Source organism: Calonectris borealis, chromosome Z, assembly GCF_964195595.1.
Source record: "Calonectris borealis chromosome Z, bCalBor7.hap1.2, whole genome shotgun sequence".
Taxonomy (NCBI): Eukaryota; Metazoa; Chordata; class Aves; order Procellariiformes; family Procellariidae; genus Calonectris; species Calonectris borealis.
Window position 1 is genome coordinate 58,927,149 of NC_134352.1, and position 26,757 is coordinate 58,953,905.

Below are 26,757 nucleotides of genomic sequence, written 5' to 3' on the forward strand. Positions count from 1 at the left end.
GTACATTTGAGACACTTTCACTTGAAACACTGAAGATATAGCTCAAGAATAAGGCCATAGTTAAAAAGAAAAAGAAATACTTGTATGCTTGAATTTTAACTAAGATGCGTATCTGTCATTTATGCATGTCACATTTCATTTACCTCAAGACGACAGAACACTTTCCCTGTTTCTAATAGTCCATGGTCCAGAAAGAAATGCCCAAGTGCATCGATAACAACAATTTCAAGATTGTGAAACCAGTGCCAGTTTCAAGACTGCAAAACCAGACCTACAGGACCAGGAAAGCAAAAATTCTCCTAGTAGAAAATAGGAAGTGATTCACACAACTACATTACTTCTATTAAAATTTTTCAGTCTTTGATTTCAGTTTCCAACAAATGTTTTTGTAGAAGCATGACAAAGGAACCCTGATATATAGCTAACTGCATGAATAATCTAAAAAAATAATTCATATGTTGAATTTTGTCCTTTTATCTCAATCCTATTGGATTTACTTTAGCAGATGTCAGCATTTTAAATGCAGTTGGAGCATGTCTTCTGAAATAATTGTTGAACATGAGGTCATTTATGATCAGCTGCAGTAATGATGTGCTGTAGATTAGAACCTAGAAAGCAGAATATTACAGGCATGCTCAGTTTGCAGATGTTGCTGTGTTAGTTTTTGGTGTCCTAGAGAAAAGTATTCAAAGATATTGAAACCAGCTGTTTCTCCTGTTAGTGCACCGGATGCTTATCTTCTTGCTCTATATATCAAAATATCAGTGTCAAAATTTACCATTACTGCATGAACTGGAGACACTTTGATCTAAAGATAAGATAAGATGGTTCAGTCAGTATTATGTAGCAGCTGCCCTTAGTATATTTAAAAACAAAATTTAAAATAAAGTTTTGATTATTATTCTGTAAAAATATGACAAGCATGAAGTAAAGGTAAATAAAGCAAGTGATAGGACAGTCACAAAATAGTTCTGATCAACAAATTATTTTGAAATCAAATAGCAAATGCATTTTTAGAAACAATTTTAGTTTAAGTATTTTTACATTTCTGATTCTCAGGGAATTCAAAATATCTATTTTTTCTAATTGTGTGGAAACAAAATTCAAAGTTTCACTACAATCTGTAAAGTGAAACTTCTGAGTGACAGCTGGCTTTAAATGTTGCTTGGATCCTGTGACGCATTTAAGACAAGTACTAAAAAGTAAGACGTAAGATACAGAAAATGTAAGGAACTTTCAAAATGTACCTCTGAAAAGACAAGGGATCCTCTAAAAATGGTAGTATAACTGGAACAAAGGGAGGAGGGGAAAGACTACAGAGAATAGAGAGAGAGAAGATGACAGCTAAACATCTATACACAGGAGGTGGTATACAGCATTTGTTTGAGAATTAAAGGAAGATTTCTTTCCATACACCTGTATGCCTTTGGCAGAACATGAGAGGTGGCTCACAACAATTAGTGATCTTTGTGACTCTTTTCTGGGAATGTTCACAAAAACGCTGCTCACAAATGTGCTTGTTTGACAAACTGCATAAAGCCATTTATCAGAGACTCATCTCCCAGATGCTCTTAATACTGCATCCAGTCAGCAAAAGTGATTGCCAACCTCCCTTGAGTCAAAAAAAAGCCCATTAGAAACATTGCTCTCCTACCCATCTGCTGAAACTGTTATCTGAGGCAGCTAATTATATGTTTCACTCTTTCATTCCCAGAATCAAATATATCTCTCAGTCTCTGTATCATTGATTACACTAACTGGAAATATTTGCAGGAATCACGGACTGTGAACTTTACTTCACCCTGAAGATAGGGATAATAGTCTTTCCACCTTTTCTTTTTTACTTTGTAAAACTGTTTAGAACAGGGAGAGCAAACAGGGATAGCAAATCTGCTACAGATAAAAGTCTCTCTAAGTGTACCTTACAATAAATCTCACCTTCTTGGTAAAATTGTACTTTCATTTTTATACCTTGCCATTGGTATGGTGTCTGAATATATCAAGTGCAGTGTGACCAGTTTTTCATCTTTTAGTACATATTGCCCTGTTTCTTGAGATAGCATAGAAAGATGCTGATCACACTGTGTATTGAAACAGGCAAATACTTCTCTGGACTGTGGTCTTGTTAGTCTCAACTTTAAATGGATTTAGTGTGGAGCAGTGCCTGGCTGGGAAGAAATTGCAATGAAGAGTTATTGGGTTGTACTAAGCTGGTAATGAGAGATTCAGCAAGCAGCACTCGTCTCCAGGTATTGTAAGTAAACCAATACTTCAGAACTGTACTGGGAGGTTATCTCGTACAAAGGTACCTGGATACCCATGTCCCACCAAAAGTGAGTTGCCTAAAAATCTTGCAGAAGATGGGCTTACGCGGTTGAAAGATGTTATCTCTGGCTAAAGCACAGCAATAAGACTGTGACCATTCATGCACATGACATATTCTGCCTCTCTGGTCTCTTTCTCTTGTTTCAGCTGGTTACAGTGGATATAGCCTTTCTGCCCAAAACTTTTCTAAACTGCTATGACTCACTTTGTTTCACCCAATAGCATATTGGGCGTTGATCTGAGTAATTTCATATAGTCAATGTCCTATTATTGTTTTTGAAAGATGATTCAAAAAAGGCAAGCTGCTTTTGCATATATTGCATTGATCATCGTGGTCAGAAAGTCTGACTTTGGCCTAAATTCAGGGATATCTAGGACTCCTCAGGACTTTGTCCTAACCTCTCCCATGTCCTGCATAATTTTAAAATCAGTTATCTGTCATACTTCTTGCATGACAGACAGTTACGAACATTGCTCATGAGCTGGTTATTGAAATATATTCTATCAGATCATCAATATAGGCCTATTTCATATTTTTTCTTCTTGTTTAGCATTGTATTGCTGTAGCAGACAGCAGCAACTGGGATCTCACTGCTCTATGTGAGGAAAGTGTTCCAGAAATGCAGTGATTTCCCTAGAGTGGGCCACTGGTAGTTACTTGGTGATAGGAAGTGTGTGCTAGGCAAGCATTGTTGGAGAATTATAGTGGCCACAAGTGAGCAGACAAGAGTGGTGGTAAAGCTGTACCGCTGACAATGAGCTGTCGGATGCAACTTAAACCACTAACAGGCGCTTTTACTATTATTGTACATATTAATCTTCATGACCAAAACAGGCTTTATCAGCAAGAAACTAGTTGGCTGGCATTTCTGACTCTACATTAGGAATAATTAGTGTTAGTTATCAAAACATTGCTTGCATATTTTCCAAAATGTAATGTTAAAAAAGACAACAAATCCTAAACATAGTTTCATCCAGCAGAAATTAGTACCAACATATTATGTTTTCCTCAGTGGAAGCTGCCCATACAAAGTCCTGTTTGTATATTCAGAGAATGACATTATTTGTGAGAAATACATGTGTCAGCTCTTTTCATATAATTTACCACCATCTTTGGCCAAAGGAACGTAAGTGATGGTATGTATGGATTTTCTGATCTTTTGTTCTTTGGGCTCCTTTTCAGTAGGAGCAATTTCAGCCTCCTGGAAAATGCCTATCTGGAGATGACACGAAACCAGAAATTCTCTGAAGTCATTGTCATTGGAAAAGGGCTTAAACTAGAATAGTACGTTCAGATAAAACTCCTCCCTTTCTCTGCAAGACATTCTTAGATTGGATTCATAAAACTGTTTACTTTCTTTTTATTGGCACTTCCATAGTTTTACTGATAGTTTTGTTTTACACTATCTGATGGAGATTTATGCAGAAAAAAGTTAGGATTAAGATTAAATATTATGTGTGATGTTCTTGAAATTCTTCAAGAGAAAACTTGAGAAGATACTGGGGAATGTTTCTTAGTGCTACTTCTGCATTGTGTCAGAAGAGGCTGAAGCAATTTAGTTGTCATGTATAAGCACCAGCACCTTTATGGTGTTGGTAAATTGCTTATTGTGAGCTGGATGGCCAAAACTTTGCTTATGCTGCACTTCACTTAGGGATGACTCCAGATTAAGAACATAGGAGAACTATGTTTTGTTTGAAATGCTTGTGTAGTCTCCCCCTGGATTTTCAGGCATCCCTTCTGACATCTTGTGATCTGAAATGCTTAGTTGCATCAAGACCTGTTCACAATAAGCTAATAGAAATTTGTTGAATCCAATGGGAACAGCATTGTTAAGTAGCTCTAAAGTTAAGAGGAGGGAAAAGTGCCACTCAAGCACCATGCAGGGCATCAGAGATGTAGTTAATCACACAAGCATATTTTCCTTGCTTATCTGGTGGTAGATGTGTGTGTTATCAGCCATGAAATTGGTTACAGTGCTGGAAACAATCCCTTTCAGAACAAGCTTTGTATTCTTGTTCTTTCCATGGAATTTTGAAAATACCACTTACCTGACTGCTGGCAGGGTATTTGTTATACTTTGCTGGCACACCAGTAAAAATACATATAAAAGCTGTTTCAGAGTTTTTGGTCAAATCTTGCTCTTCACTATGCTAATGTTAATACAGAGAAAAGCTACTGCATTTCCACTAGTGTAACCAAAAGCAGAGTTTTGCCTTAAGGAACATGAGTGCAAATGGCAAGGTATTAAAAACACAGATGTAGAGAGAGCGGTCCATGTGTGGAAATGGTTTATATTAAGAGGCGGTTGCTGAAGCAAATGAGAGTTTTGCACATGCAAGGCCCATTTGACCCAATATTTTTCTTTGTGAGTGGTCTTTTTAGAGAAATCTTTAATGAAGACAATTAGCTCTGCCTAGCCATGAGTGCTTCACATCACTTCCTTGCACCCTTTTGGTATTTTTCCGGACTGATGCTGAACCAAACCTCAAACCCTGGTTGTCCATATACTCAACCAGGGTTGACAGTGCAGCCCTGATTTTTTGATGTCATCAGGGAATTATTTCCAGTCAATCAGAAATGTTGTCAGTTGTGATAACTGGCTGCATAGAATACATAAGCCTTTAAATTTTCCTGTGCATTAAAGGCCTGCTAAATTCTCTGCACAAAATGTCAGTGTGTCATTGTAACACCTGAAGAAATTTTTGAGGAGAAATGTTCAGTGCAAAACAAATTGAGGTCTGCTCGTGTTGAACAGAGGTGATAGAAAATATGAAGCAAACTGATTTCAGTTTTCCATTGCCTCCTGAGTAACCTTGGCACCTGGGTTCAGCATCTCTAGTAGCAGGCTAGTAATAGGTGACTAATACTGCAATAACAGAGTGACACTCTAATAATAGATGAATAATATTCTTATTTTTTGGTTACCTTTCTGACATGTAGATCTTGGACACTGTGGTCAGAACTTCTGCTCCCTTCATCAAAATATTCCTCAAGATCAGGGTTGACTGTGGAGAAAGGTGTCAGTCATGGAGTTAATGGCTCAATCCTAACAAGCCATCATAATAATTCTAAATTTGGCAATTTTTGACTGTTTTATTTTTCAGGCTGAAGTTCTTTTCACATAATTTAAACATTAAGAAAATAATACAATTACTTTTAAGATGTCTCGTGCTGTTTTGCCAGTCACAGCACTTTGTGCTGTTTCCAATGACTCAACCACACTTAAATTCCTGAATAGGTAGAAGTCACTGCATGATTTGTGTGTCTGGAGATTGAATCACTGCTAATGTGTTTTGCATTGAAAGATGCAATCATGTCTGTGGAGTAGGTGGATCTCCTGTTATTGTTTACCACCAGACTAAGTCTGGGTGGCCTCTAGGGAGTGTGCATGTGTGCGAGTGGACACATGAAATCGACAGAGCTCTGGGGAGGCACCAGGGACCTCCGTCTTGGCTTGCTGCTGATACTCTCTATCCTAGCAAACAATGATATGCTTGTTTGAAAACTGTGCATACAGTAGGGGATTTTATTTTATTCATAGAAATACAACATAAATCCAGGGGTTTTTTGTTGGTGAAGATGGAGAGGAGGCAGTTCCAGAAAGCAAAGGTAATGCTTCTCTTCTTATTTAGCTTTGGGTCTTCTTGCCTATGCCTGATTTTATCTGAGCCTGGAAAAGGCATGAAGCATTCCCAAATCCTGCTTTGTGTCCTGACAATGTCCTGGTGGACAACATAAGCACAGTCTAAGTGCAGGCTGCTATCAAACACTGTGGCCCATGTGGCAAGTGTCTTTCTGCTCCCATGGGTCATGGCAATGCCACAACAGCAGGTAGGACACGTGGCGGTAACTGGCCAGGCAGACACTTCTGAGGCTCATCCACAGTGCAGGAGAGCAGGTCCTAGAGTATGTTTTAATACCTAGTGCATGCCTGAGCAAACTAATTGAATGGCCCCAAACTGGACCAAAACTGCAGGAAGTTAGATGGATGGTGAACTTAGCTTCAAAGTCACTTGGCATCGGGTGGATGTTATCACCATAAGATGGATATTTGCTTAAAAATAGCACTGGTTTGAGCAAATGAGAACTCCTGCAGTAATCTACTGCCACCAGAGGAGGCGCAGTTATTTTTCTTGCTAGTTTGCGCTATTTTTCTGTTTGACCTCTATCTTTTTTAACAATCTGAGTAAGCAGCCAGAAATCTCTCACTCGTAAGCAAGGAAGAAACAGTAGTCTTGTGAGTTCCAGCTATCCGCATTGGTGTATGCTCTGTGTGTGCATAATTATTTATTATCGTAAATGGCAATGTCTACTAGCATATGCAGAATTGCTCATAACATAGTAGATTCAATAAAGCTGCTGTTATTTCTTGCAAATGTATTTTTGAGTGCGTCTCTTAGCGTGGCGCCAGAAGTGAAATAAATTTCACTGCCTAACTTCTTTGCTGTGGCTGATTGAATGACTTCGGGCATGGCTGTAAGCAATACTTCATTCTCTAGTGCAATGTGTATACATGGGTTATTTGTGAAAAATGGAATTTTCCGGGGAAGCATGGAAAACGATGTGAAATAGATAAAGGAAGGACAGCTATCAGGGTGCCACACTGAATACGGAAATATGGAAAAGGATGCTTTTTGACATCTGTCTTTAGAGCGAAACTAAAGAAAGATCCAGCAAAATCTTAAATAGTTTGGAAAAGTAATAGGTACCTAGGAGAAATGTAATGTTTCTTATTACATCCACTGGCAATAAAACTGAAATCAGAACAAAGAATGATGTTTCTGTGAAAGTCTGGCAGAGGTACAGATGAACTTCTCAGATACTGGAAAGTGCTGATGTCGTGGTTTAACCCCAGCCAGCAACCAAGCCCCACACAGCCGCTCGCTCACTCCCCTCCAGTGGAATGGGGGAGAGAATCAGAAGAGTAAAAGTGAGAAAACTCATGGGTTGAGATAAAGACAGTTTAATAGGGAAAGCAAAAGCCACGCACGCAAGCAAAGCAAAACAAGGAATTCATTCACTACTTCCATCGGCAGGCAGGTGTTCAGCCATCTCCAGGAAAGCAGGGCTCCATCACGCGTAACGGTGACTTGGGAAGACAAACGCCATCACTCCGAATGTCCCCCCTTTCCTTCTTCTTCCCCCAGCTTTATACGTTGAGCATGACGTCCTATGGTGTGGAATATCCCTTTGGTCAGTTGGGGTCAGCTGTCCCAGCTGTGTCCCCTCCCAGCTTCTTGTGCACCCCCAGCCTCCTCGCTGGTGGGGTGGGGTGAGGAGCAGAAAAGACCTTGACTCTGTGTAAGCACTGCTCAGCAGTAACTAAAACATCCCTGTGTTATCAACACTGTTTCCAGCACAAATCCAAAACATAGCCCCATACTAGCTACTGTGGAGAAAATTAACTCTATTCCAGTCAAAACCAGCACAGCTAAGATTCAGTAACAATAAACTACCAAGCTTATATTGTCATGGCATTGGACATGGACTCAGCTGGATCATTGGTATTGATCAGGAAACAGGCAAAAAAGCCTAGGACAAAACCAGCTGAAATAACAGATGATTCACAAAAGGTCAAGTAAAGACATAAATACAGACTGAAACAAACCAAAGTAGGTTTTGTGCACAGAAGGGTAAGCAATGTAGATTTTATGGGGAAGCATTTGACAGTCACTTTTTTCATTATCTTCCCTCCAGAAAATAAATCACTGTGCAAAAATATACATGTCATGCTAGAATCATTCCCCTCTAAGTGGATGGTGAGAACCCATTCTCCTTTGGTGAGTTTGCCTTCACTAACACCTGCTAGGTGAATCCCTGCAAAGCAAAGATTAAATATTATATATGAGTACAATTTCAGTCATGACCAAGGCAAGTAGCTCAGACTGTAGTGCAGTAAACTTTAAGATTAACAGCAGGATGAATTTGCAAGAGAAATCTTCCTTGTGAGCTGGCAGGATGCTTTGGGCAAAAATTAGTCAATGGTACTTGAGGGCAGGTGTTTTGGGGTAATATCCACTGACAGATCTAGCTTAAGGTAGGACCCACAGAGAACACCTTCAGAGTACAGCTGGGAAGCACAGAGAAGCCCTTCCCTGCTTTTTGAAGGCCGGGAATGGAGTAAACGGAGCAAAAATCTGTGAACAACGTAACATAATGGTAATGTCATGCCATGCACAATTCCAGCTTAGTGCACTCCAGGTAAGAAGAGATACTTCATTTATATAGGAATGCTTTTAGAGGCAATTCATGCCTGCTTGAAGAACAGCACTTGGAAATCAGCTCTGAGTTGAAACAAATACAATTGCCACCAATGAGTGGCAATTCCCTTCAAGAGGAAACTTAAAAAAATAAATTGAGAACCATGTGGAGATGGGGAATGTTAAATAAAGTTATACAACTAACAGAATGGATGAGCAATATGGTAGCGATTAAAAACCAGACAAACCATACATGTGTATTGTTCAAATCTAAAATAAAATCGCATGATGTGGAAGAGAGAATTGCCCTGTAATTACACTGATAATTGAATGTGTTCAGCTTCATATAGGAAAAGAGATGTATACTAGTTCTATAAATCAAGTACACATACTCCTGCGTTTGTGTAGTTCATTTTCATTTTAACTATTTATTGCCACAAAAATTGTGTAGCAATGTTCATAAATTTGTAGGTTAAGCAAAGTTGCAAACTGTTTCCTGAACACATCTGCTGTGCAGCTTATGTTATACAGCTCCAAAGGCAAAAAAGGATGTATTGTGCCTTTCTACAGCTTGTACAATTTTTGAGGGAAAAAAAATGTACCAAAGAAGGAAAGAAAGTTGCCATAACATCCCTTTCTATGTTAGTGACTGAGGGAGTGGGCATTGTGGTGTGGGATCCCAAGCACAAGCATCAGAATCAGAGACATGGATCTGCTCCATGCTTTTTCGCATGGCATGGATGAAGAGAAATCACCAAAGGCAAGGCAAGGCGGTTTTTTCAGGGTTCCTGAAAGTGAAGCCTGTTGCCCCAGCAGGGTGAATCAGAGACCCACAATGAAAGCCTAGGCTCAGCGTCTGGAAAGAGTGAAGCATTGCAGGAAGCTGAGCCACAATGACACACACATTGAGGAGGTCCTTACAGAGACATCACCAGCACCAAGTGTGGAGCAAAGCTGTGTCTAAGCTGCTGTTCCTTGCTGGAACATGGCACTTTCCTTACTTGGGATTCAGAGTCTTTGGCTGCCAAACTGAGTCAGGCTCCTTCTCTTTAAAACACAGCCACCAAAGCTACTGCCTAGTGTCTTTTGGTAGCCTTCAAGTTTGTTCATTGGAGCAAAGAATGACATACTCATGTGCAACCTTTTAAGAGAGAGGTCCATCTCTTAGACTCTGGTGCAGAGAAGTGTCAGGAGGGAGCTTTAACCTCAGCTGCAGAAGTATACATCCTGCGTAGCCACTGTACAGCCAAAACTATGAGATCCCGTGCACGCCAGGAACTGGACATGGACATTTTAGGATGGATAAGTTGGTATCCAATTACTCAAAGCTCAGACAAGCTTTGCAGCTACTGGAGTGTGGGTTTTCTGTATTATTTTCTTAGATTTGAGTACTTCCTAAGTGTCATTTTGCATGTCAAAATAGCCTTTTTACTCCTTCCCATTAGTCCCTCTAGCTACATGTGCACTGTCTCTTGGAGGTCAGACAAGGCAACAACTCAAAGCCCAATGTGTTTTCTGACCCAGGTCCTACATCCATATTGGCACTGGTGAGATTCAAGCATTTCCCCTGCTTCTCGCCCGGCAATACCTCTGCGTTTGGATGACATTACTATACAGGGGCTTTCCTGCCAAAATGTTCTCCCTAGCGTGCTTCCCTAGGAAACTTTACTGTGAGGAGGAACCCCTGTCCCATCTGCTGTGAGATGACAATGACATTCTAATACCGCATTTAAAGACATGATGCACGCTACAGAGTCAGGCTACAGAGTCATGCGACTTTATTACTTGTCTAATTTGAAAACAACCTAGAAAAAATTTTAATTCTACTCACTTGTGGCTTCCCCATCTGGAGGGCATTGAGCTAGTCTCACTGAGAGAGCTGCCACAAGCATATTGGGTGGATCAGATCCTTGTTAATGTTAGTGGGATGTGCACACGATCACTCATTGATTCTACCGGCGTTTTTAGTACAAGCACCAAGGAGGGACTCTGTCCTTCCATTAACTGACATTGCCATATAAAGTAGGATTTCCCAGTATTTGGAATTTATAAACTGAATAAAACCAAAACCAAATCATGTACTGCTCAGTTATACCATCTCTCTGCAGGCTGACAACGTTCTAGGTGTAAGCCCTAGAAAAAGCAGCAGCTATTGTGATGTGTATTTCAAGCACGATTAAAAAACCCAAAAGACTGAAGTAAGGGAGCAAAGAAGAAAGAACAATTTTATACGGCTAATGGAGAGAGCACTGCAAGGAGAGCATGTGCCACTTAGCGAGGCCTGGGGCTCTCCGGGCCCCAGAGGAGGTTGTGCTGCTGCTTAGTGCTGAGCATCAGGGCACTCCCATTGCTGCATGAATGGCTGCATCATGACGCAAGATGCATCATGGAAACCTGAGTAAGGCTCCTCTCAGATGACTTTAGATATCTCCAAGACCTAGATCTGCACCCAAACTGGACATCTGGCTCCTTTACCATCACCTAAAACTTCTGGTGAAGAAATTATCATCTCGCTGATTTTTTATTAGTGAGATGAATTGCATTCAGAAAATGTCCTTCATCTTTTTTTCCCACTACTGTGAAGGAAATCTAGATTATTTGCTTGATGTACAACCTATTTTTATACAACAAAGAAGTCTCACCCTTGATACATGAGTTTTCATGGTAAGACAGCAGTTGTACCAAGGGGAGTAGAATTTGGAGTTTACCAGAATTATCTGTGTGCATGCACCCCAACCAACAGTCAAATGGTTAGCACTAACTTGCAAAGTAACAGGGCGTTCTCAAAACTTCCCTCACTCTGATTTGGAGTGGGGATTGATCTCAGCTCTCCCACATCCCAGGAGAATAGATCCACTGCCAATCTGTTGGATAATTGCATTCCCTCTCTCCCATAGAAGCTGTTCTGTTTTGTATGAATAATTAACTAGTCATTGCAGCAGTGGTTTGGACTTGACTTGCCCACACTCCAGATGAGCATGCTAACTAGCAGGCTGCAGCATCACTCCCTTACATTTCCCATTCCCCTGTCTGGCCCAATGAACACTTAATTATTTATACAAAGGGATTTATATAGCTTAAAGAGAAGAAAAGCTCATTTGGGGATAGACTGGGGAATGGGAGACCTGAATCCAAATCCTTGCTCTCAATCAAGCCAAAAGAGAATTTGAAAGCTGGTCTTTCTGTCTTCAAGTAAGCTCTTGCTCTCGGGAGCATTGAGCTAAGTCTGGTTGTGCATGCAACAGGGCACAGGGAAAGGCCTTCCTCCCTGAAACACCATAGCAATGAAGCCTAGCTGCCTGCTTCCAAAAGAGGGGCCTGAGAACCCCAGTTGTATGTAGCTGGGAGTTATGCACCTGCATACGTTAGACATTGCTCTTCGTAGCATTTCACACCAGGAAAGTGTCTCTCTTAGACACCAAACCCTTCCTATGGTGCGTAGGGGAAGTGAGAATTGCTGCTTTGGGAACGAGGATCCCAAAGGGACCATAAGCCTCAGTGTTACATCTTTGTCATCTCTCCCCTTGTTCCCCTGATTCCATAAATTGACCACACGGGCTCCAGGAAATTATAATTGTCTTTAGACACTGCCATTAGGTTTAACACCTGATGAAAACTTGAATTCTTCAGCTGAATCAGTGCACTTTGGCTGCATCTGTACTGTCCAGGCTTTTGTGTTTCTTTTAGGTGTGGCAGTAAGACCTGCTCTGCGTGTATGGGTGGGATGCCAGTGTACACCGGGTACTTCTACCACTCGGGTGCCTTTTTCCAAAGGAGTCAGGGAGCACAGGCAAAAGTAGTGCCCCTCTGCACACTGACATGTGGGTGCATGTGGGCAGTTAGGAGACTGTGCTCTACTGCAAAACCAGGTTTTACAGCCATGTGGCAGGCAGGGACACCAGTCCGACAAGTGGTCATGCTGTTTGCAGATACACTGATGTGACATTTTAAAAGACAAATGTCCTCCAGAGTTTTCACTGTGCTTTGTGAATATTCAAGGAAAAAAATGTTTCTGTTGATATTCTGATGTGTACTAAAGAAAGCTGCAATCCGGGAAGAGAGGAAATTCCACCTGAAACCACATTATGAACTGAATGAGGACTAATCAGTGATTTAAAAAAAAGTGTTGTGACCCCATCCCATTAGAAGTGTCTGTGCCAGCAAAGGTATGAGGGGAGACCAATATCTGCTTCTACCAGATAAGTGTGTGGTCCTCAAGATATTGCACAACACAGTGCCTCTACCTGTCTGACCCAGAAATGTTGCTTCAGCGTGTGACTGTGCAGCAGAGTGAGGGGGACAGTGGTCTGCCTGGGCATGCAGGTTCACCTGATGCAGAAAATCCATCTTTCTGTGTTAATGGCTCCTGCAAGAGGTAAGATCCATTGCAATAGGCTTCAACTCACAGCAATTTGCTTAAGTGAACAGATTCCTTCGCCAAGGTTAGAGAAAGCCAGGGAAGGCAGTTGTATGTTTTTGTGGTTGTTTTTTTTTTTTTAAAAAAGAGGAAAAACAACCTTGAAGTACAGGTGTTATAGAAAGTGCTGAAATAAAGCAGGTGGCTTGGAAACATGGTCTGAATCTTCATCTGTCGATTATTTTTTATAGCATTGGCTTCACCTGCAATTGTTCTCCAAAGGAGTACTTCTTTTTCAGAAAAGTGACCCTACACTTACCTGGCTTGAGGTGTTAAGGCTGCAACTTCTGTCTTCTACTGGGAGAAAGTGTTAATATTAACCCAGGAAAAGGTTTGGAAATGAACACAGGAATATCTGCTAAATTGAGTCACTTGTGAAGAGCGAGTATCTATCTGCTGTCCACTTCAGCACGAAGGCTGAGCCTGCTGGCTATGGGCTACAAACTTTGAAATACCACCCAGTTGTCCACTCTTTCTTTGTTCTTTTCTGAGACTGAGGATCTCCTGTGTGGTTGTGTTTGTTAATTGGAGGGTTTTTTCCTCTTTCCCTGTCTGCCTGCACCTCTGAAAGCTGCTCCCTCTTGTGGCCTAGTGAGATTTATGGCATAGGATATGAATTATAATCTGCTTGACCCTTTGCATAAAAGGGGGAGCAAGCCAGAGGCTTATGAACTGTAAAGCAGGCCAGTTCATAAATTTGATTTGTGTCTGACTGTCTTCATTGTGGAAGGTAACCACATTCACCTTCTTCAGAGACAAGTGATAAATTAAAATGACTAACTAAACATTTGCAAGTTCTTAAAAAAAAAAAAGGATCATCCTCTTGAGTAATGATTCTCCTCTCTAAGAAACAAAAGACAGTGAGGCAGTGCTCCGTTTCTCATCAGTATTGTAATAATACATGGCACTTACATATCTGCTTTCCTCTGTAGGAAATAAACTCATAGTAGTTTACAAAGCAAGTCATTACCATAATGCCTTAGGCACGCAGAAGTGAAGGAGCTGCTCAACATCATAGTATTTTCCTTCTATTGCTAATTCTACATGCTGGTTCAGTGTATATATTCAAAGCACTCCAAAATGATATCAATAAGCTGAGAGTGAATTTCTATTCTGGCTATCATCAGCATTGATATTACCAAGTGGTGGTGGTTTTGATGGACTATGGTAGAACACCTTTCTGAACTTTTAATTTTTATTGCATGTCTTTGCCCAACAGCAGGTAACTTAAAATCAAAGAAGACCTGCAGCTAGTGCAGCTATCATCTCAAATACTCACAGGTATATCCTTCTGAATGCTAGTGTGAAAATGTTTCCACCTTCGTCCACAGTGACATGTTTTGTCTCTGCTGATACCTTTCATCAACTAATTTCACAAAGCAATATAGGAAATTATGTGGAATCCCCTCTGTCTATCTCCTTCATCCTTATGCTTGGAGGTCTCTGGCTGCTGGGCTGTGGGTACAGCCAAAAAAAGGGAGCAGTTCTCTTCCCTTTCATCTGCCAGCCCCTAAAGGACTGATCTTATTTAGGATCTCTGCCCCAAAATCAAGCCTGACTGGTGAGAAGTGTCCAGCTCTGAATTACACTCTTCCCCTCTCATTGACATGTTTAGAGGATCTCTTATTAAGAAGTTCCTTCTCTTCTGTGAATCTCATGTCTACATTTGATTACCTTCATCCCTTGAGCAGCCTGTGTGCCTACCTGTGGCCGCAGCTTGCTTCAGGTGGCAGGTAGCCACTATCCTCTTGCTGACTGCAACCTTCCTTTCAGATCACTGCCAACAGACTTGAGGTCCATGTTGGTCTCTTTCAGCCTTTTTCCCTTTCATTCTGTGACCTGTTCCTGACCCTTCTGTCCCCTCATATTTTGGCTTTGGCCTGGTGTGTCAGTGTGAGGACTGGGTGCACAGGAGATTGGACATCTCCTCTCTTGTGTAGCTATGGGTGGCTGCGCTGGCCTTGCTGTCCTCCCTTTCCACATGCCCTCTGGGACCTGCTGATCCCTTTCCGTATTCATTATTATTTTTATTCCCCCAGCCCCAAAACCTTATTACTTCATTCCTTAACTTTGACAACCTACAGTTACCAGGCCTCTTGCTTTATCGCCCTCCAGTCTTCCCATCTGAATCACTTGGAAACACGTGCTCCGTCTCTGGCCGGCCCTTTTCATCTCCTGTCAGTACCTTTCTTTAGCTTTTCACATCAAATTCTAGTTTCACATCTCTGTGGCCTGCGCTGCATCGCTTTTGCCTGCTTTTCTCCTTGTCGCGTTTCATCTTCCTGTGCCAATCCGTCTCTCCACTCTGCCCGCCCCACCGTCCCCCCTCCTGCCTCTCTCCCCATCAGTCCATATCTTCCATCTGCTCTTTCCCTCCAGAGCTTCCTCTAAGCCTCCCTGTAAACATGCAATTCATCAACCAAACCAATAAACAATTCTCTGCTCCCCTCTTCAGCTGCAGAAACTTTAGGAAAAAAAAAAAGAAGGAAGGTCTCAAAGATTGTGAAGGTCTAACAAAACAAACAAATGATTTTTTTATTTATTATCATTTCATATTCAAGTATCTCCTAGGATCTATATAGAGCGCCTGATACATGACTCTGTAAGCACTTCATCTGGAAATAATTGTTTGCAGGACCTTCCCCACTCTCCCCAGCATTGTAAGCTCTCCAAGATAGGGACGTTGTCTTTGATTTGCCTATAAAGTAGAACGCACAATTGTGATGTACAGCAAATGTGATGCATTACAATGTCTTGTCAGTGTGATGATGACTAATAACGTTATCTCAAGCAATTGGTGTTTGTTTTGATAAAGCAATGCCTTCCCATGAATTGGGATTAATAGCTAATCTTTTGCCTTCCTTTGTTTACATATTTTAGCTTTAAATCGTGAAAATCAATTCTAATCTTCCCCGTACCAGATATTTATGCTGCCTGAAACAGGCTACCTGTTTCTGTTCATTGTGGTGGAGAAACAATTATGGGCTGGAGGGTAAGGAAGAGGGAAGGAAGGGTTCATACAAGGATATGAGTTGTTCTGAGTCATCTTTGGAAACTACCATTTTTCCACTCACTTTAAAAACAAACAAGCAAACAACAAAACCTGGTTTCTTTGTGGTTTTTGTGCAGTGTGATGACACAAGATACAGCATCTTGTGTCACTTTATGCAGCATCACATGCTGAGATGTTTGCTATCCTCGGATAACCTGAAGGAACACAACACTCTTAGAAACAGAACTGCCTATGGTATTTCATATCTAATGTGTCAAGAGCCATAAAAAGGCTTAAAACATTTTTGTTCTTGTTACTGAGTAGATTTTAAATGGACAAATTCAGCAGAAGCGTGATGTACTCTTTTAAAATTCTTTTTGCTTCTCTTTCGTGTCCCCCAAGACTTTGCCAGAAAAATTTACAACTATAGAAGTCTGTTGCCCTTGCATGTTGACAACATGAAATGAAGACCATGTAGAGGCATTTTGGAGATACTCCTTTTTACAGTAATGTGTATACATGAAAGAATAGTCTCACGCAGCCTTCACCGCCACCACAACATATAACACACACACGTCTTTTTTAATTGACACAGATACATTTCATATATCTGTGCTGTCACAGCTATTCTGAAAGTAAGGCTGTACTGCTCAGGGTGTCACGAGTCTGTTTTAGTGCCCTCTCAGTGACCTCTGATGTTGGCTGGGGTCACTAGATTAGATGCACTAATGCACCTAGCCTGTAGTTTTCTAGACCCATCACTCCCCTGCTCAATAAAAGCATCCTTGATTACAACAGCAACTTGCTGCTGGTATAATGGTATGGCTCCAGATTACAGCAACGTTCATGTTTGCATGCAGACAGGGGGAAGGGAAGGATCCATAAACTTCTCATTAAAACAAACTGAAGTCACGAGAGGAGACTCGTAGATGACAGAGACAGGAAACTTGCACTTGGTCTGCCCTGCTCTTGCCAGTGGGTTTCACTGCAGTCACTTGGAATTACTAGAGAGAGCTAATTCAACTAGCTAAGGTTGTCAGAACGTATATTTTAATTAATTAAAACAAAAGTTTTTTAGGTAGTTGTACCTTGGCACCATGTTAGAAATAAGCAATAGCAACAATTGGAAAGATGTGTTCTGGAAGTGTTTAGAAAATATACATTATGCTATTTGGAGTAATAAATGTTGTTAGTTAGTTTTCAAAAATACGGAAAATAACATCAAACTTGCAAGTAATCTTTCCTTTGAAGCCATTACAACCACTACGGGAATTCAATGCTTTTCCAAAATCACCTAAGTATACTTTTATACAATAGCTCATTAAGAAACTGTTATAATTTATTGAAGTTTACAAATATTTGAAACAATTGTTATGTATATATAAAAATTTCAAATCCCAAGTAGTGTTCATTAGTAATATAATTATTAAAGAAATTATTTTCATAGCTATTTTATGTGCCATGTGTGTTCATATGTGCACATGTAAGTACATGTTAGCTTTTCCTCTTCTTTGATATGCACATTTCAGGATGTGCCCAGACCTCCCCTTTCACACAGGAGTGGAGCAGTCTGCAGCTGCATCGGTAAAACCAAATTCAGTATTTTCAGCTGTTTTTTGTCTAACCTTATTACACCTCCCTAGTCAGAAACCTCCCTGGTTAGACAGTGCAGCACCTTCCACTTGTGAAAGACCACACTGAAGGGCCCACCCCTAATTTGTTGTCTCATTTAGCCTGAAGGGAAAGTCCTCCCAACTGGAGAGCAGAAGCAATGCTGTTTCTCTTCAGAGAAACAACTCAACGGTGCTGTGGCATATACTGTACACTTAATCTAAGACATATTTTGTTAAAAACCTCAAGTTATATTCAACATATGGCAGAGAATCATTATTTTAAGTCTTTAAGTCAAACCAGATATCCAGTTGGAGGTGGATCTATCATGATCCGGCAACATTTTCTTTGAGTGCTCAATTTTAACAAGTGTAAAAATGAATTAAAACTTAGACTAAAGCTACAGCGATGTGCTGCAATGGTCTCATGAGGGCTTCTTGGTTGCCTTTTATTAATGTCCTGCTACTAAAATGACTGGAGATTGGGATCATTTCTAATGGCATTTGCCTTCTCTTGTGACTCTGCTAAACCAACACAGCCAGAAATGACATACGGACTCATAAAAATACTTCTGTAAATCAAATTTTTCCCCAAAAAACCCAAACCCAACTCTCTTTGGTACAAGCCGGTTTATCCCAAATGTCAGGTATTAAAAACATTTGGAAGCAAAGATCTGCAAGGTTTTTACAGTCATTTTTATGTTATACAGTCTGAACAACATTATGTTTTGGGCTTCAGTTTCACTTTGAAACTGCATTACCATCCATCATCTGTGCTTAAGATGAGCTTCTTTGTCCTGTGCTTCTGCCTGTCTCCCACCCCCATATCTGAATGCTGTTCAGTAGTTGGTTGGACAGGGAAGATAAGACAGATCCTCACTCGTCCCTTTCGCAGCACTCCCACCAGGCTCACGAGCACACATTGTAATAGAAGATTAAAACATTTATGAGACAGTCTGCTCAAATTTTGAAAACACAGAACCGATTACAGTAGCTAACCTTCCATAATGGGGCTTGCATAAAAGCAGGTACAAACTAAAAGGAAAATTGCTAAAAAGAAATGGCAAATAAACAAGTAGACCCAAGTAGGTCAGGACAGGTGTATTTACCTGAGATCTTAACTGTGCTGTTACTAAGCGACCGCATAAACAACCCTGATTTTGCAACCATGTAATGCCGCTCAGACCCGAAAAACAATTTATGAGATACACATTACTGATGTGGAAAAATGGTTTGGGAATATGATACGAGTGTGGCATTAACATACCTTAAAATTAGAGGTATCTATCAGGTCCACAATATGGCAATAGATGTTACTAAAAAGCCTGCGGTATGCTAATTTGTGTTTGAATTTAGGCAGCGCTGGATTATAAGAATTAAATCTGCATCTGTTGTGGATTTTAACTTGCTGAAAATCCAGGTGATCTGGACTCAATTAATCTAACTCAGTTTTCTTAAAATGCAAAATTTACTTAGTTTCAGCAAATCGTAAGTAATATAAACTGCAAAACAGACTGACTTCATGAACAACTAAGAACTATATTTTGCAACGTCCTCTTCACAAGAAGGACCGACTTTTCTTTCTCCTTCCATTTTTAACAGTTAGTCGCTAAAAAATGTTTTGAAAAAAGTAAGCTGCAAGTGTTTCCAATGCTTATATTACAGTATTTATTTTTTTATTAACAGTGATGATTTTACACTCCCAAATATTTCTTTGTAAATGCTGGCTTAGTATTTGAGGTTAGCATACTTAAGTAAATATTTAAAGAAATAAAGGAAAAATATCAAATGTTCATAGTCGTTGCCTGATATCAGGCAGCCAGATTCAAAGCCTGCAGTGAACTCAGCGTTATGTGTTTCTTCCAAGTATCACAAATTCCATTCAGCACCTTGAGGAGCAATGCACACAAAGAGACTTTTTTTTTTTCTTTTGGGGTACAAATTCTGTTGTTTGATCTAGGGGCTTTTGCTATTCAGTTTGCTTCCAGTTTTGGAAAAAAGGAGAGGGAAGAGGTGAATGACACCTCTTTTGGGGAGTAATGTATCCATCCCATTATATGCTCTGTTTCCTGCATAAGATCATGATTATTATTCCATCTTTCCTTTCAAGACATGTCTAAAATCTTAGTCATGCAACTTGCTGAGAGGTTATTAGCAGTATGTATAGACTGTGTGTTGTGTTGCAGGTGTCTATGTTTATTATGAAAAATTGAAATTTAAAAATGGCAATCAGTACTTTGTCTGTCTCAGCTTTCAGCTTGGCCTCTGAGTAACCTGATGCTCCAAACCCCACAGCTGTCGTCTACCCCAAAATGAGATCTCAGCCAGGGGCCAGGCTCTGTTCTCATTTTCTACACTGCAGTTTCGCTGTGCCAATGGAGTTACTGGAAGTCTAGGATACAAGAGAGAGTATTTTGGCACTGAGAGTCTGTGTATAATGAAAGGAGGATGGTATGTTTTTACTGATTAGCAGAGCTGTATTGACGCTGCTGAGAAGGGGAGCTGTAACAGGGAGCGGGCACTGAGCTACCTGATGGGCTCCAACTGTGCCACAGATTATCCTTTGGTTAACATCAACACAACTGTGGGTGCAAGAGGATTTTTCCAGTTTTCCTACAGGGACGCAAAAGGCAGCCTGTAGGGAATCACAAAACCGGTGGATGTGTCTTACAGACAGAAATTCTTTGCGGCTAATTTTCATTTCAAACCTTGGATGAGAGAGTACGTGGGTCAGAGACGCAGAGGGGCAGTTCAGGCAGGACAGGAGACTCAGCTCAGTGACCACCTCTGATATGTGTGACCACCAGTTGGCAGAAAACACCCTTAAAATAATGTTTTTCTTCGCAGAAACACTAACTTAATTGTATACTGCCTGTATTTGATGTTAGTTGATCCTTTTTCTTCTGAGTATTAGTGATGTTACCAGGACTTCCACTTGTATGAATGAATTGAAATCGATTTGAATTTAGAAAAGTTGCTTTTTATTTCCCTCCATCTTTGCAAAAGTAGAAATTCTGCCTGCCCTCCATTTCATTATGCAATACAGAGGGAGAATAAACCAGTTGCAGGCATGTCACAGCAAGACAGAACTAGGACCAGGAAATCTCATACCTCTGGATTCAAATGAATTTGGAAAAGTTAGGCTATTTCCAAACTATGAAAGTTTTTATTTGAAGGTGATTTAAAAATATGTATTTAAAAAATGGCCCAATCCTGTTTTGTTTCTTTATGATGCATCAAAAAACCTTAAGAAAACTCTTTGAAATATTATTTCTGAGCATTTGTTACCTTCGCAATATTAGTAATATCAAGTTTGATCCTCACTACATCCATTATGTAACCTCTTGGTGATTTACACTGAGTTCGCTGTTCTGCATGAATCTTTAACTAGATGCCTTTTCTTTAAAATGGATGCTAAAAATCATGCTTGCATTAGGTGGGGTTTTTTCAGTTCTTTTGCAGATTACAAAAGTACAAAATACTTCATTTTGCCTATTTTTGAAGGAGTTTGTCTTGTTAAAAATGTTTGTAGTCCCTAAATAAGGCTGGACAGGTGGAAACACCTAGATTATGGCTTAGTGGGATGATGTTCTTAATTATCATGAAACCAAATATTTTATTTATTTTTATTTTTTCTTTCTTTTTTTTGTACAATTACATTGACTGACCTGACACTAAACACTTGCTTATAATAGGATGTTGTGGTTTAACCCCAGCTAGCAACCTTACTCACAGCCACAGTCCCTTCAGAAGTAAACCTGCTCCACCATGGCCTTACCCATGGCTGCAGTCCCTTCAGGGGTACCTGCTCTGTTGTGATCTTATCCATGGCCACAAGCTTTGAGGTGCTCCAGCATGACCTCGTGCACAGCCACTGATGTTTCAAGGTGTACCTGCTGCAGCATGGGCTTATCCACAGCCACAGATGCTTCGAGGTGTACCTTCTCCAGTGTGGACTTATCCTTGGGATACCCCTTCAGAGGTATACCTGCTGCGGCATGGACATAACATGGCCACAGACATTTGGAGATGTACCTGCTCAGGCATGGGCTTGTCCACGGCCACAGACGCTTCGGGGTGTCCTGCTCCCACGTGGACTCATCCACAGGTCACAGTCCCTTCGACTCGCGTTCACAGTGGCGTTCCAGCCTGCCCGGTACAGCAGCACAGAAAGAGCAGCGATGCCCTGGCCACCTGCCAGCCCAGGCGCATCCCCGTTGCTGTTATCAGAATGTTCCCAGGCACAGCACAGTAAGACGATCAGCAGTGCAGCAGTACAGCAAGCAGCAGAAGCAAAAAGCAGCCACTAACGACCATTAGACTCTAATTTATAGTGAGGCAAGCAAGCCCCATGGCAAGCACAGGAGCCTGCTAATTAATAGCTAAACAGCAATAACAGCTATAAATTTGATCTAGCACATTCCAATCTCTCCCTTCTTCCTTCTTCTTCCCCCAGCTTTATACGTTGAGCATGACGTCCTATGGTGTGGAATATCCCTTTGGTCAGTTGGGGTCAGCTGTCCCAGCTGTGTCCCCTCCCAGCTTCTTGTGCACCCCCAGCCTCCTCGCTGGTGGGGTGGGGTGAGGAGCAGAAAAGACCTTGACTCTGTGTAAGCACTGCTCAGCAGTTACGAAAACATCCCTGTGTTATCAACACTGTTTCCAGCACAAATCCAAAACATAGCCCCATACTAGCTACTATAAAGAAAATTAACTCTATCCCAGCCAAAACGAGCACATAGGAAAAACTCCAATAAGGTACTTAAAATTTGTGAAAATGGAGTACAGGATCCCTCCCTTAACCTCCCAAGGAGTGCTTAGAAGAAACAGCGAAATCCCACTGGCCTGGCCGTATTAAGCAGGTACCTTCCACAATTTTCAGTCGGGAATCCAACTCTGAGAAGTGTTAAGAACAGATGCAAAAACATCAGGTTCAGGCAAACACAAATCTTTGTTTGACAGAAATGTAACAGACTTGTGGGGCTCTGACACAGACAGCAGAAGTTTGCCAGCATTCCCTGTTACCGATGTGCTCATCAATCAACATCACATTGTGCTCAGTGTTGTACAGTGCCAGAAGAGCGCTTGACTGAAGAGCTTGTAATAGAACCTGGAGACTAGACAAAGTAAGCAGAAAATAAGATATATTTAAACAAAATGAGGGAAGAGTGGCTAATTACATCTGAGCTGCATCTCTATTTGCCAGAATTCTAGGGAGGACACAGGGGGATTCTTGTAGTTTCCTGCAGTTTTATGATTTTTGGTCTAACTTTGTGTCCACAGAATTCCCACACTGAGATTTGTGGATCACCAGGGAACTGTGAGGACATGGCAGATTGTCTATGGAAACACAGTATTCGGCAATGTTTTGGAGCAAAAAATACTCAAGTAAAAGTTTGATGACAAGCAAGCAGAATGGTCCCTTATCATTGAAGAGTTGTAACGGTCTGTTGGCCTAAAAAGTTTGGAAACCTTTATAGGTTTCCATTGTTTGGTGTTATTTGTAGTAATACTGAAGATTACTACAGCCACCTTTTGGAATATTTTATTTTTCATTTTTGAAAGGTTTTCATAAAAAATTATTTCTTACTCTACTAATTTGTGGAGTCCACCTAATTTTGGAAATTCACTCCATAGTCCTTAAGCAATGTACATCATATAATAGGCTGAAGCACTAATAATAAAATTGGAGCTTAGTAACACATGACAGATCTCTGAAGAAAAAAAAAGGGATCTTGACTTGATAATCTTGGCTGCGCTGTAACTACAGCACTAACATGCTGGCTATAGAGAAAATTGCATGTAGAGTCTTCTGTGTACCTCCAGGAAGTCATGGTGGAAAGCTGAAGCTCTGGCTTTTCTGTACAGACATATAATAATTCAAATTTGGGACTTCTTTAAACAGAGAATATTTTCCTCCTTCACCGTTGTGTGTGTGTATTTAAGCCTGTGTATTTTAAGTGTTTTAAGATTCTTCAGCCCTGTAATCACTACAAGCCAAGTCTGAGATCCCAGAGCTAAGAGAAGAAAACTTTTTAAGAGCTCTGAGACTGCACTGAAAGCCAGCTAGGCCAAGGGGAAAAGATCTGTAAAGAAGGTATTGGGGCTGTTGCTTGTGGAATACATGTTTTTCAGGCAAGGTCTCAAGAAGGAAAAGAAATGGAACCAGTGTTTCCTTGGCCTCAAATCAAAAAACTCCTCTTGCAAATCTGGAATATGAGGCAGTCCTTTGTAAAAGAGCAAATAGTTTTGGAGTTCAGCAATAGAGAGGTCTTGAAAGACTTCTCAGAGACATTGACTCAAGGTTCAAGAAGGCAATTATTTCATGCCAAGGAGCAGAAAAAGCTGAAATGCAACATACAATCATCAACCCCACAGCTAAAAATGGAAGAAAACATTTTGCAGAAAATGAAAAAGTAAAAGAAAGCTCATGCCGAACAAGGAACAATGCCACTGATTTGGCAGCTGGCATAGGAATGGAAAATGTCCATTGATTTGCAAAGCCTCCACTGAAATATGCCAGCAAAGGAAAGGCATGGGTTACAAGCAGAGTTCGGGGTCTCAAATGGTGGAGGAAAGTTGTTCGTAAAAGCACAAAAAAAGGAGGAAGTTACAAATGCAAAATGAAGACAGTTAAAAAATACTTGGGAATGACACTTGAGGATGCAAGTGAACTTAACAACTGAACGTCTGCAATGGAAAGATGCCAACGAGGCACTGTACTTAAAGCTTCAAGGTGAGACCATGCATACCTGGCAAGGAACAAGTCCCAGCCCTACAGAAATACGAACCAGGGACAATCACCAGCTGGAATGAGAGCTTGCAGGAATATGCCAGCTCTCACTGCAGTTAGATAGAGCAACCACGCTGGTGGCCATCAGACCACCAGTCATCTGGCACGCTTGTGGGAGTGGGATTGCTTTGGGACACAGACTCACCGGTGAGGCAGTGGGAAGACACAATGTCTGTCAGACAACACACAGTGTTGGCTCATCTTTTGAGGGGAAAACAGACCTGTGGAAGAACTATAAAACGTGACAGCAGATGGCATTATTTGTAGAATGAATGAGCCAGCAGTCTGAGCCGAGGCCCTAAAAACTGTAGGGAAGAAAGGGGGCAGACTCAGACTCTGCATTGACCCCAAGGAGCTGAGCAAGAACATTAAAAGGAAACGTTTCCACTTGCTTGCAAGTAACAACATGTGTGCTGGGAGAGCGGGAGCCAAATTCCTAAGCAAATTTGTTGCCTTGGCAGGGCTTTGGCAGATTGTCCTGGACACAGAAAGCCAAAAGTATTGCCTTCTCAGTAAACTGCTTGGCAGATGCTGCTGTGTAAGGTCGCCTCTGGGCACATGTCTAGGACCAGAAATGGTTCTGCTGGCACGGCCACAACTAAACTACTACTAAACTACTAAAGGTTTGTGGTTGCCATATTGAAACAACTGTTCCACCGGGACTCCTGATGTCACTGGAATAGGCCTTTCCTGGAGAACTGAGGGGCAAGAAGGGAATCAGAAGACTTGTCCCACCCCATATTTCTTGTGTCATCTTGCATGTCATGTCTGTTAAAGGAGTCTTTTGCAAGTGAGTTGTGAGGATTGAAATGTGCCAGAGAGTGGGGAACCCAAGTACTGTGCTGAGGGAAACTGGAGAAAACACTGCTCTTCTCCTCCCTCTCTCAACTGTCATGCCGCAACTATGACAAATAGAAACATGGATGGCATTTTTCCTGACTACTGCAAGAGTCACCAATATTGAGAGGAAAATTGCCAGCTGGTGTAAATTGGCCCGAAACAGCTCTGCTGACTCACACCCACTGAAGACTTGGCCATACCAATATTTTAAATGAGGTATTAATTAGATAATAGCAATTTGGTCAGAAAACTGAGAGCTGAATTTGGCATGGGTCATCACCCCTGGCTCTGCTCTTCATTCCTCCCCAGGGGCTGTGGAGCTCTGAAAGGCAATAGCTTGTAAATCTTCGTGCCTGCTCTTCTTCAGTACGGGCTGCCCAGGCCAGCCCTTTCTCCTGCCTTTGCAGAGCCTTGTGCCCAAGCCCTCCCCAAAGCAAATGATGCATCATGCTGGTTGGTTTGGATGCTGACAGGTCCTGCTGGCTTGCAGCTGGTTTTTTTTTACGTGCCATTCATGTCACCTGGACTATCGCATCTTCTGCCTGGCGCTAGCAGACAGAAGGCAGCTCTGCCAGGTGCCTTTTCTGTTGTGTAAGAAAGTAAGTATACTGCCCCAGACTGCTTGCCCATAGTAAAAATTGAGTAAAAATGCCAACCATTCCCCCAAATCTGCTTGCTTCAAACACCACATTGGTTCAGCTCACACTCACTCTGTTGCCAGGCGGAGGTAATCCCCAGGCAGCCTGGGTAGTGGCACCATCTCTAGCCACAAAGCAAGGCACGAGCAAGAGGAGCAGCTCCACAGCAGCCCAGGGGAGAGGACCACCAGGAAGAGGACTGCTGCCACTACTGTGCCCAGGCCATCCCCAGGCGCTGCTGGGGCTGCCGAAGAAGGTGCCAATTAGTGCCAGTCGTGCAAGTGGTTCCTGTGGTGTGGACACCTGTCTGCGAGGGAGAGCACTGAAATCACCCACGCATCTCACAGAGGTCACTGAGCAGCCATTCGATGCTAATAACTTTTGGTCACTACCAACTTGGGCCACAGTCGAACCATTGACCTAGAGGTGAAAGGCTGTATATCCCATTACCAATCTGCTAAACCATCCAGTCTCCCTATTACTGCAATTTTAATTAACTGAGCCAACGACATGAAAGCTGAAGGGAGCGGGAGTGGGCAAGGAAGCGAGAACACATTGGCTTTTACACAAGATTTGTTTCTTTTGAGTGGATTCTGCTTCTTGTTGAACAGCCTTGTCCTAACCTGCGCAGCCCATGAGACACTCCCTGACCTGCTGCTCAGGCCAGGACTGGGCCGCACAGTGCCTGTTAATAGCCAAAGGGGTGAAACATTGCTGCTGCCCACCCTTTACAATGCAGCCCCCAGTAGAGCAGTTCCTGACATCAAGAAGATCTGAATTTTACTCTCATAAGGAACATTCCTTAGAGTAAAACAGAGAAAAAAAGAAAGGAAGTCCCAACATGATAAATTCTGATACAGATTTTTTTCTGGAACAAACAAACAAAAACCTGTTTGCTCTCAAGTTCCTGGATGCTAGGATCCAGAGGAAGCCTGCCT

At 41.5% G+C, this 26,757-nt stretch overlaps 1 long non-coding RNA gene across 1 annotated transcript in view; it reads left to right on the plus strand.

The window, feature by feature from the left end:
* The first annotated feature begins 12,758 nt into the window (after positions 1-12,758).
* The window catches only part of LOC142075521 (uncharacterized), a 46,975-nt gene continuing 32,976 nt past the window's right edge, over positions 12,759-26,757 (plus strand). The window contains exon 1 of the long non-coding RNA XR_012670902.1: positions 12,759-12,904. This is a non-coding gene — a long non-coding RNA (uncharacterized LOC142075521). The remainder of the gene's footprint in view (positions 12,905-26,757) is intronic.